This window comes from Mus pahari, chromosome 10 (assembly GCF_900095145.1).
Source record: "Mus pahari chromosome 10, PAHARI_EIJ_v1.1, whole genome shotgun sequence".
Taxonomy (NCBI): Eukaryota; Metazoa; Chordata; class Mammalia; order Rodentia; family Muridae; genus Mus; species Mus pahari.
In genome coordinates, this window is record NC_034599.1 from 46,136,081 (window position 1) to 46,147,521 (window position 11,441).

The following is an 11,441-nucleotide window of genomic DNA, read 5'->3' on the forward strand; positions in this document are numbered from 1 at the left end:
AGGCTTTTTTTTTGGACTAGTTTTGAGTTTTATCATTTGTGGAATGAACTGATAACATGAAGGAGGGAAGGAAGGAAGGAAGGAAGGTAGGTATTGGCAGCAGTGACAATAGTGGTGGCAACAGGAGGGTAGTAGCTAAAGAGTTCCAGAAAATTCTAGGGCAGAGATGGAAGGGATAAAGAGGACTGTGACGGGTTGAAGATGAGAAACTGGTTCCTTGATTGCTGGAAGAGTTCCAGGGACCTTCCAAATTTGCCAGAGGTCTAAGACACATTAGGCCCACATGCAATAATACAAACCACTGTCAAGGGCTAGAGTTTTGATATAGTAGGCCAGAGAGTTGTTATACTTGCCTCTGTATAGTGGAAGGTTCTAGCATCTGAAGCCTATTCAAGAACTGGAACTAGAAGGTATCAGCACCTGGGGTTGCTTGCCTCTTTCCGCTATCCTTGCTCACAGCTGTGGGTTACAGTAACTGCCAAGTGCTGGAGCTCCTGGTGATTAAAGCCCAGGGAGACCTGCAACCAGAGTGCCTGTGTTCATGAGTCTTTGTTAAGACTTGGAGCAAACTCTCTCTCTCTCTCTCTCTCTCTCTCTCTCTCTCTCTCTCTCTCTCTCTCTCCCCCCCTCCCCTCCCCTCCCCTCTCTCTCCTCTCTCTCTCTTCTCTCTCTCTCTCCTCTCTCTCGGCTTATTCAATGGGTTTTGCCTTGGGCACTCAAGGGTTTGGGGTTGCCAACACTGGAAGAGTGTCTCCTTGACTACCAACTGTTTGTATCAGTATTAGAACAGAAAGAACTCACCCAGACTATTGGTAACAATCTGAGTCACTGTCTTAGTGTTGCCCTAGGGCCAAACTGTATTAGTTTCTGCACTGTTGATATTTTAGGTTGGGCATTCTTTGTTACCAGGACCATACTGTACACTAGAAGATGTTTGGCAGATACCTGGACAATCCCACTCCTAGCTTTCACAACCAGGAAGTGTCTCTAGTGGTATGACTGGGGATCTCTCCTATCAGATGACAATAACCATCACATTAGGGTCTTCCCTCGTACCCCAGGGCAGCCTACATGGAATGACTGATTAATGTGGATTGCTTTAAACTCTTTTGCTTCAGGACAGAAAACCTTATCGTGTTATTTTTGGGAATTGTTATTATTATGTTGATGGTTCAGTTCTTCTACACAAACATATTTTCATCTTTTCTCAATAGGTGTTGACTCTAGGAGACTTCCCTAATGAATTTCATGCATCTAACTACTCAAGTCAGGTCTTGGAGAGATGGGTTAATGGTTGCTGCTTTACCAGAGATCTCCATTTGGTCAGAATCCACACTCAGCAGCTCACAGCTTCCTGTAACTTCAGCTTTGGAGGATCTGACCTCCCCCTCTGGCTTCTGCAGGCAACTGCACACATGGCATACATACACATAGACACAAAAAATTTAAAAAACTAAAATTAAAATCTAAAAAAATAAAATATTCAAATCAGTCTATTTCATGGAGAAACTCGAGACAGGGCTTCTTAGGGAAATTGTTGATTTCATGTTGGAAATCGGAAATATGCCATATTAAGCTTAAAAATCTTGCAATACCAGAAAATAAGGAAGGTATCCAATTGGATCTAAAGACTTAATCACATCCAGCCCCACATTCAATATCTTTTATTTTGTAATATATGTAACAAAGAACTTAATTGAATTCAAAACAAACTCGGAGTTGCTGCCATAACTTCTGTTCATCTGTAACTATCTTTAGGCAATGAAGGCTTATCTAAATTGACTCCTGAATCTTTCTGACAAGACTAATACTTTTGGATACCTCCCCCCCCTTTTAAAATAGTGGGTCTCATTATTTAGCCCTAGCTGGCCTGGAACTCATGATGTAGAACAGAGTGGGCTCAAGCTCACAGTGCTCCTCCTGTGATCCTCTGCCTCTGCCTCCCAAATTCTGAGATTAAAGGGGCCTGTCACTCAGCCCAGCGAACACTGCACTTTTAAACAGAAAGGCAGAACCACCATGCTTGCCACTGCCTGAGAGATGAAGTCATACCTTTCACATGTGCTGCTCACAACCTAATGTAAGCAATTTTATACCTGGTTTTAAAAGGTTTTACCTTGCATCATTCTTTATTTATGAATTGTTTCTCTCCTTCTACCACGTGGGTCATGGAGATCCAACAAAGGTCATCAGCTTTGGTGGCAAGCACCTTTCCCCGCTAAGCCATCTCCTGGCCCCCATTTCTGACTTTTATGATACTGATAGCTAGGTGATGACCTCACAGATATGATAACAAATCAAGGAACTAGCTGGCTGTTCTTGGTAATTTCTCGAGGTTTTCCCTAAAAAGCTGCTGTCTTCCTTGGAGAGTTCAGTTGTTCTGAAGTGCGCTGTCCTTTGGGAAAATAGTAAACGTAAAAATTATTGAAGACTGTGTTTGTTTCTCTTTTCACCCTTGGTAACTATGGAAGCTGGGTGAAAGGCACTTCGGGTCCACTTGCTCAGGCCTAGTTTCGTATATGTTCTTAAATTGCCTTAATAAAACCTAAACAGCAATGGGTCCTTTACAAAGTGTCTAAGAGATGTTTCTTACAGGGCTTTCTTACAAAGAGGAAGGACTTAGACTAGTGTGGCAGTATCCACATTTTAAGGCTACTCGGAGGCTGTTCTCCAAGCAGCCAGTACAAATGACAAAGTTCTGCTATCTGCTACTGAAGATCAAGGAAAGTTATCTTTTGTGGTCATGAAGCTGGTGTTTTTTTGACCTCACTAGTGAGATTAGAATCCTCCATGTCAAATGGCAATGAAAGGAACTAGAGTTTCTATATTATTTGCTGCATTTGGAGAGTATGCCAAAAATAGACTCAAAAGCCATAGCATCTGAAAAATATTTATTTTAATCAGTTCGTGAGAAGCAGATGTTGGTATATAACTTTAGGATTGGCTTCTACAGCATCAATATTGGCAGATCCAATTTACAACAAGGTCCTACAGCTCGCTCCCCCTCTCTCCCTCTCTCTCTTTCTTAATCATACATTAACTTACTTTATAAACCCTTTTGGGAAACAAAATTTACTTCCTGGGCAATTCCTTTAGACTTTTCTTGGCTTTGTTATCATTATGTATTGTATGTTCCTATTAACTATAGAAAGAAACTACACGCATTGCACCTTGTCATTTATATACTTAACAAGTACTTATTAATATACATTGCACAAAGTATTCTAGACATTCTAGAATGATATAAAATTGAATCAAACATAGACTCTGAACTTAATTACTTTCAACTCAGTAAAGAAGAAAGCTGTAGTCTAGGCATTAAGTTAAGTGCTAGTACCTCTGAACAAACTTTTGTTGCTGAATTAATTAAGACAGGCAATACTGGAGAGGTCTTCTAGAGAGAAGACCTTACGAGGCAAACAACTTAAAGCTGTCTTGTTAAGGACAATACAGTCATCCAGGCAAAGTGGAAGGAGGCAGAGTGTATGCTTAAAAGAGAGAGTGCATCAGGGGAGCAGAGTCTTGGGTCTAGGGAGAGGTGTGGGGGAAGGGAGGTAACAGGACAAGCCTGCAATCTAGTTTCTTTGCTAATGCAGAGACTTGATCATTCAGTGGATTGTACTTTGGGAGACCAACTTTCAAGATTATGCACAAACCAAAATAGCAACTTGTTAGTTTGTAATAAAATGAATATCCTGTAGACCAGAATGCCTATATAATCTGCTTCACAGTTCTGGCATCAGAATTGCAGTAAGGTCTATGGCCAGCCTCTTGTCTGCATCTTTGCAGCATGGTCAGAGACCTGGGTCTATGATTTCCAGTCTCTTGTCTGCATCTCTGCAGTATGGAGGGGATTACTCGGGGGACAGGCTAAACTTGAAGGCTTTGTTTGCTGGAGGTACACACTGATGACCATATTTCTCCTTTGACTGTTTTCAATGCCATTTGATTTTGATTGTAACTTTTCGTTTTTAGATATTTAGTGGATCACTAAGTCCTACTAATTCTGCTTTCTTAATGTCTTGTTAGTCTATTTATTTCTCTAATTTTTTTTTTACCACCCTCAATCCCTTGTCTATACTATGAAATAACTTCCTAAGTGGCTGTGCCATTCCCCCTACTTTTGCTTTTCTTCAACCTCTTCCCACTATAGAGTTGAAGATCTTTCTGATATTTATACCTAATCATGAGATAACTTTCTTAAAGCAGCTATGTGTCTTCTGACACATAGCTTTGGGATTGTATCAGTTGGGATCTTGACGCATAAAAATGTGATTTGTCTCACATGGCTTAAAGGAAGAGATTTTAATCTATGTAATCTATGTAGATATAGAGGTAATTCAGGAAGCAAATTGTGCATAGGAAGGTGTCCAGATTCTAGTAGCAGTGGAAGATGTTAGAGCTAAGGGGAGAAGGAAGAGAAATAGTTTTGGATGTCCTAGTTTGCTTTCTGTAGCTGTGATAAGCACCGTGAACAAAAACCATTTGGGGAGAAAATGGTTTATTTGGCTTATACTTCCTAATCACAGCCCATCATTGAGGGAAGTCAGGTCAGGAACTCAAGCAGGAGCAGAGGCAGGAACCATGGGAGAAAGCTGCTTAATAGTTTTCTCTGGCTTGTGTTCAGCTAGCTTTCTTATAGAACCCAGGATCACCTGTTTTGGTGTAGCACCACCCACAATGGGCGGGGCCCTCACACATCAATCAACAATGAAGAAAATCTCCCATAGATATGCCCATAGGCTAGTCTGGTTGAAGCAGTCCTTCAGTTGGGCATCCCTTAGATAACTTTTGGTGTGCCAAGTTGACAGCTGAAGCTATCTAGGAGAATGCTGGAGGGTCAATGTTTAGTTACAGAGATGCAGCTGTTGCTATTGATATGAAAGGGATTGAGGAAAGAAATGCCATGACTACCTGCCTGCCTGCTCACAGATGGCCACTCAAGCTTCCCATTGCCCAGTCATATGGGAAACCAGATGGTAAGGGAGTTGGGTAGTGCAGTCTGCTGGGGACAGGGCAAGAAAGAGGAGGGCAGAAAATGGATCTGTGTAGGGATGTGTTGATATGACCAAAGACAAATACACAGCACAGGGCCAAAGTTCAAATTCTGTAGCAAGGCTATGACTCCATTTATTGCCTGTTTCTAGCTTTATAGTCTTGTTCTGCACAGTCCCTACACCACAGCCTTTAAAATTGTGGGATGAGATTTGAAATGGAGTTATATAAGTGGATTTGAGGATCATGAAAAACTTGACAACAGTAAAAGGTTTTAAATGTGCAATGTCCAAAAATTAATTCAAAACCCAGTACATAATGAACCCGAGGTGTATTTGGCAGTGTTCACCCTTTTGGGTCACATGGCTTCACTGTAGCCTTGGTTCTGAACATACGTGTACTAAATTTACACTGTGCATGCTGTCGCACCACACAATTCCAATGAATACTGCCTGAAACAGTGTTGTGATTTTTATGGCCATCAAGGCTAAGCTTGTCATCCACATAGGTATCTAATGAACAGTGCAGAATTATATTTGAGGTCATTTCAGTTGTTGGAAGCCCTGACCTAACCTAAGCCAAGAGTGAAACACCTTAGCTCACATTTGAAACTTAAGTATGCTATGAATTGCCATGGCTTTACTGTACATCCAGGGTTTTCATATAATAACATAATTACAGAAAACAAGAGTTTAATACTTTTAATTCTTCAGCATGCATCCTATTAGTGTTATATTTGCATTGTACTGCATTATAATGTTAGATTTTTTTTGAAAATTTCTACTTGCATCGCCAACTTAAGTTTCCTTAAAAAAAATTGCAAGTCAAAATGTCATCCTGCAGTAAGGCTTTCAGATTTTAGATTATAGAATGTATCACTGTAAAATTGAGAGCCTCCAAGTATTTTGTTTGAGTTAAATCTACTAGTATTTTATGTTAGGAATTTATTAGTGTAACATCTTAATAAAATAACTATTTTTTTTAAATAAAAGAACTAGGTGAATCTTGGCTTAGGGTTAGGAATTTTTAAATTTTTAAGAATTTATTTATTTATTATGTATAAAGTGTCCTTTATTTATTTATTATGTATAAAGTGTCCTTTATTTATTTATTATGTATAAAGTGTCCTGCCTGCATGTATGCCTACAGGCGAAAAGAGGGCATCAGATCCCATTATAGATGATTATGAGCCACCATGTGGTTGCTGGGAATTGAACTCAGGACCTCTGGAAGACTAGTGCTCTTAACCTCTGAGCCATATCTCCAACCTCCCAATAATTTTTAAATGATACCAAATATACTTCTACCATTGTGTACTAGATTTTATGTGAATGGCATTCTTAGCACTTATGAATATCATCAATCATACCATCAATCATACCATACAATCACAGTGTCAATTATCTGGAAAATATTGAAGATGCTCTATATCCTACAGTTTCAAATGTTTAGCTAAAGTTTTATACTTATGTAAAAATTAATAAACATGTGCAGATTTCATCTCCAGTAAGTGATAAAATTATATCCATGCTAAAGGAATGTTTTAAAACAAGTTAGACATTATTGTTAGTAAAGATTTGATTTCTATACCTATTTTATATGCCTAAAAACCTATGGTTGACTGAGTAAGAAAAGGGCTGGCAAGCAGAAAAGTTGAAGAAGCTCTGCTCCACCCAACTTTCTGAGCTCAGTAAAGTGGACTGCAGAAACCCTGCATTCATTCCTTAGGGCAGACTCACAGCATGCTTTATTGACTTCTACCTGGCTCCTTATTAGACTATTGCCACTGAGATTGGAAACTGTGGTTTTTACGGTTCACATTCCTAATACCTAACATAATGATTGTCATTTATAGGACAGGTGCTCAATACAGATTTGTTAATTCACTGAATAAATATATTAATACCATTTTCTCTACTACATTTATAGATCTACACTCAGACTAGGCCAGTAGATCATGTCTTGATAACTTTCAAAAAAGTTTTCAGTTTTTGTTTTATGTGTATGAATATTTCACTTGCATGTATGTCTGTGTAGCATGTGTATGGAGATGTGGCAGAGGCCTGAAGAAGACATCAGATCTGGGACTGGAGTTAGAGCTAGTTGTGAGTTGCCATGTGGGTGCTGAGAATTGAACAGGGGTCCTCTGGAAGAGCAGACGGTGCTCTTAACAACTGATCCATCTTTCCATTCCTCTTTGAAACATTTTTTTCTCCAGTTACAAGTCATTGTCCAGGTACAGGTTTATTCTCAATTAACCTCATCATTTCTGGGTCTTTTTTCTCTACTGGTATTCCATTCACTGCCTACAGGCAGAAAGGACAGAGAACCATGAGAAATGTGGCTATAGAGAAATAGATAAAGGGCATTAGGAGAGAGAACTCTCAAGGAGTGTGTAGCACTTAACTGAATTTGACTAATGGTAGGGCTTGTCACATAAAGATGTAGGGAAAGAGCATTCTTGGCCAAGGAGAGAGAAGAAGCAAAGTCAGCAACAGGCAAGTATGTTCCAGGTTTGTAGGGAGCAACAAGCCCTGAATTTTATTAAGGAAGTAGTAGTGATTCAGATCTAGGAACTGAGAAATCATGTAAGCCACCAGATCCTAAGCTGAAGAGTTTGAACTGGATTCTCTAGACAGTGTCAGTCTAAAAAAACAAACAATGGGAGAATCTAAAAGAAACTATTATTATTATTATTATTTTTAAGGGCTGAGTAGGGAATTGCAACTCTGGAAATAAGTGCTGTTGCAGGCCTGTAAACATTTCATAAGACACAAAGGAAAACAAACATTTTTAAAGGTAGAGTGAAAGAGCTATGCAAATTGTTTTGAAACCATTATCTTTGACTGCAAAGATCAACAACATAGAAAATACCAGTCCACTGTTGAACAGAAAGTTGTTGGGCCAAAGTATTTATAGAAATATTTGTGTAAGACTGTGGTATTCAGAGTCCTTGCTGTAGTTTTCATGATAAGCAGTTACATACCAGAGCTCTCTTTTCAAGGCCTCCTGACTCTGTTTTACTAAAGTTTGACATAAGTGATTCCATTTTGATTATGACAATTTTCATGTGGTTCTAGATCAGAGGGAAGATACTCAAGCATTGGTCCATGTGGGAGATGCATTGTAACCTTAGAAATGCTCACCTTGTACCTATTCTGAGAGAGATTGGTCTGTAATGTAGAGCAGCCTGGGCTGGCTCATCTCATGTTCTCTTCACCAAGTTTTTCTACCTTGGACAGGGTTCCTTGCTGACACCCAATACTCTCCCTGTCCAGGAGCAGAGCTGATAAAAACTGGCTATTTTGGGGAGATCATTATTAGATTTAGTAAAAAGCAGAAAAGTATGAATTTATTAGGGGCATAACCCAAAGGAAAGTACAACTGATAGAGATAAGAGCAGGTACCAAGATGCTAAGAGTGCATTGTTAGTTAAATGGGTTAGTAACCCCCAGCAAGCCGTTTTGAGAAATCTGCTTTCTATACATAAAAGAGAGAAGGAAAAAGCAATCTTGTCTAAAAAGATGACACTCTTTTGTTGAAAAAAACCAAAACAAGTCTTTTAAAAACATAAGCTGGCTTGATGTTTTTAGGTCAGAACAACTTTCTATAAAGTAACTTTCCATCAGATCTCTCTGCCTACATGGGACTTTGTAAAAATATATATGATCTCATAGAAAGTAACTCAATCTTTACATTGTTAGTTTTGTATGATGGTGATTTTCATCTATATCAAAAACTTGCATCAGCTAAGAGATTGACTGGTTTTAGTAGCAAAATAAGGAAACTGTACAATGGAAAGGACAATTTGGAGAGTGGAAAGTTAACCCTGTTGTATTTGCTTTTTCAGTTCTCATGAGCACATGTGTAACTAGTAGGGGCAAAGCACTGCTCTAGGAGTTGTATGGAGGGCACTGCAGGATAATATCAGTGGACTAGGGTGGCTCATGGCATTAGCAGTGACCTCAAAGGCAAGTTCACCTGTGACTTTGAAGGGGGCTCTGACACTACAGGAAGCCTTTGTTAAGGGCTGTAGGAGATAACAAGGTAACTTGCTGATCTGTTCTGAAGTCTGGGAAACTTGCACAGGTAGGTGGGACTTTGAAAGACTCAGCACTGTGTCAGGCTCCTCCTCTGTGCCTCTTTGATGTACTTCAAAGGCAGCATGTAATTCACGGTGACCTTTGCTCATTTACAGGTGGACTGTGAACACTTTAGGATCGGGCCATATTTACCTTTGTATTTACAGGGTTGGAAACACAGAAGGTATTTAAGACATGCATGTCAATGAAAAAAATGGTAGGGACATTGCAAATGAAAAGCAAATGATTTCCACTTGTGCTTCCGTAGAAGAGAAGTTGTATACATTTAAAAGAACCATGGCATCCCAGTTGCCCACTTTAGGACACACAGTTTAACTGTCTGTGGGGTGATTTGTAGAACAGGCAACAAAAGCAAAACCCCATTACTGGCAAGGCAGTTGACCCTTGATAAAAGTCATCTATTCCTTGCATTACTGTGAGAATGAAGCAATGGCTGAGAAGTAACTAAGCACAGAGATGTCTCTCGGGACTCAGTACCGCCTCGTTCCTCATGACTCATCTCCTGGGAGAGACCACATGTTAGGTGAATGCCCAATAAAATGAGGAGAAACTCGTAGGAATTTCTGAACTTTCTGCCTTACCCACTGTAGAACTTCCCTAAGCAAGAGGCCTGTGGGTAATTTCCCATTTTTGTTTTTAAAACTTTCTAATGGAAACTTTTTAAAATCAGTAAATGCCTCATCCCATTTTCATACATGTGTTTCTTTATGCTCTGTTCTTTTTCCTTCCCTATGCCCTCTCTAGCTGGCCCCTTTCTTTCCCTACAAATACTCCCCCTGTATGCTGTCATGTCATAGATAGTCCGTTACTCTTTCTTGCTCGCTACTCCCCCATAAGAGCTCTTCACCCTTCTTGGTTCATTTTTTTGCTTTTATGACATTCACACACTTTTAAGCATATAAAAGCCAGAAGATTAATGCAGTGAACCACCGTGTATCTGTTATCTGACAAAATTATCACCAGCTTTCAAATCTTGCTTGACTCCTCTTCCAATCATAGTTATTGCTTTAAAGCATGTTTTTTTGTTTTGTTTTTTTTTTTTTTTAAATGTCAGAAGTTGGGCCATTTTACCATAGCCATCTTTAAAATGTTTAACTTTTAAAAAGTAAGTAACAAATTGTGTTTGTGTGTGTGTGTGTGTGTGTGTGTGTGTGTGGTTTGTGACATCATGGTGAGTGTGAGATCCCCCTCGGAGGCAACATTCCCTCCTGTTCTGTCTTTATCATTTACTCAGCAGGCAGCTCTGAATCCACAGCTGCTGACAGCACAGCAGCCTTAACCAATAGGCTGGGCCTCTCTCTGCAGGAAGGACTGTTTGGGGTGATTTGCAGAAGAGCCTATTTCAGCATAATCTGTTTACTTTTCTTATACACTGTCTGGGGGTTTAGGTTAAGTTGACATGGCAAGGAGCTGTGCAATGTAAAGCAAAATGCTTATTAGAGTTAAGGAAAAAAAAAACTGTGTTCTTCTGTACAATTAATCTGATGTTACCTCATGTTTAATGTGCTCATATATGCTGTATTAGTGGCTTAAACTGGATGTACCACAGAAACAAGTACCACAGCTGAATGGATTGAGCAAAAGAAATCTTTTTTTTTTTTTTTATCTCTCACAACTTCGGAGTCCAGAATCAAGGCAACAGCAGGTTTGGTTCCTTCTGATGGTTGTAAAAGACACACTTGGCATAACTCTCACTCAGTGTCTGGTGGTGTGTTGGCAATCTTTGATATTCCTTGGCATGTAGAAACATCACTTGGATCTGTCTTGGTCTTACCATCATCCTCTTCCCGTGTGCACAGCTGTTTCCAAGTGCCCCCTTTTATGAGGGTGCATGTGAGTCACTGGACTTAGAGTGCTGTCTTAATGACCCTCTTGTTAATACCTTCAGTGACTTTTTAAAAATTTATTTTTAATTATTTTTTTTCCTTCAGTGATTCTTTTTGTTCTTTTCTTCTTCTTTTTTTATTAGTATTTTCTTCATTTATATTTCAAATGCTATCCCCTTTCCTAGTTTCCTCTCCAAAAATTCCCTATACCCTCCTCCTCCCCTTGTTCCTCAACCCACCCACTCCTGCTTCCTGGCGCTGGCATTCCCCTATCCTGGGGCATAGAATCTTCGAAAGACCAAGGGCTTCTCCTCCCATTGATGGCTGACTAGGCCATCCTCTGCTACATATGCAGCTAGAGACAGGAGCTCTGGGGGGTACTGGTTAGTTCATATTGTTGTTCCTCCTATAGGGTTGAAGACCCCTTCAGCTCCTTGGGTACTTTCTCTAGCTCCTTCATTGGGGACCCTGTGTTCCATCCAATAGATGACTGTGAGCATCCACTTCTGTATTTTCC